The sequence below is a fragment of the Callithrix jacchus genome, chromosome 7 (assembly GCF_049354715.1).
Source record: "Callithrix jacchus isolate 240 chromosome 7, calJac240_pri, whole genome shotgun sequence".
Taxonomy (NCBI): Eukaryota; Metazoa; Chordata; class Mammalia; order Primates; family Cebidae; genus Callithrix; species Callithrix jacchus.
Window position 1 is genome coordinate 3,208,093 of NC_133508.1, and position 1,137 is coordinate 3,209,229.

A 1,137-nucleotide genomic window follows, 5' to 3' on the forward strand; every position below is an offset into this window, starting at 1 on the left:
CTCCAGCCTGGGTAATGGTGAGACTCCATCTCAAAAAAAAAGCACCAGCAATTGTGTCAAAGCTGTCCTCTGGCCACAGAGGTGAAAGCTCTTCGCAGCCATTTATGGAAATAGTGATGAGATAAAGGTTGTTGTGATATGATCTGAAACATCCTTGGTTTTTTGTTGTTGTTGTTATTAATGTTGTTTTTTATTTTTTACTTTTCAGAACAATGGTTATAAACACATAATAACATGCTCCTTTCCCCTGAAGCTACAGAACCTATTTCTTCTCCCCAACAGTGTATTTATTTATGTATAAAAATCTACCCTGTGTATACAGTCTTTGACAAGAAACAGGGTAGTGCTATCAGCCCTCATTTTGCAAAGGAGTCAGGTGAGGCTCCCTGACAGTTGGAAGGCAGCTCAGGGGCCGGACATCTGCCCTCTGACTGTATGGGAAGGTGGGGCAGCAGCAGTATGGGCAGAAACAGAACTTGATTTGAGTACAGAGCATGAAAGAGAGAGAGATGAACATTTTCCCATTCATGGGGAATTTTAGCCGTTTGAAATGACACCACTCTGAAAGCTTTCAGCAGAAACCCTCATGCTATTTTAGATCCTTCAAATTTTCCAGGTTGCTTCTTGGATGGTGCTGGGTAAATTAAATGTGGTATTCATCCTTACCTCTGAAAATGCAGATCTGTGTATTCAATGTATTCAACCATGATGGGTCATGTCCAAATCTCTCATTTTAACAATCTCCAATATGTCTTTTTGTAGCAATGGGAATTTTGAACCAACCCCAGATGAAATCTACAACCTTCAGTACATTCACAGATGACAATTATATCTCTACAATCACTAAAAAAATAAATAAAATAAAACCAACAGATATGGAATCAACAGTAAAAGAGCTAAATTATAGATAACAGAATATTCATAAAATGATACCTCATCTCATGAGTGTGGGTGCACTGTCTGCATGCCAGGATTTCTTTAGCCATTGGTGAGATTCAGCATATTGCAATTGAGTGCAATTACAGTTAGCTATAATTAAGAACAATTACAGCTTTTATTTCTCTACTTGTTCTTTAAAAGCACATTTGTAATAAAACTTTTTTTAAAAGGTGAAGAATATAATTATACATCCTTATA

The 1,137-nt window shown here is 37.1% G+C and overlaps 1 protein-coding gene across 6 annotated transcripts in view; it reads right to left on the minus strand.

Moving 5' to 3' along the window:
* Positions 1-1,137, minus strand: part of CELF2 (CUGBP Elav-like family member 2) — an 859,904-nt gene that overhangs the window by 422,437 nt on the left and 436,330 nt on the right. The window lies entirely within an intron of this gene.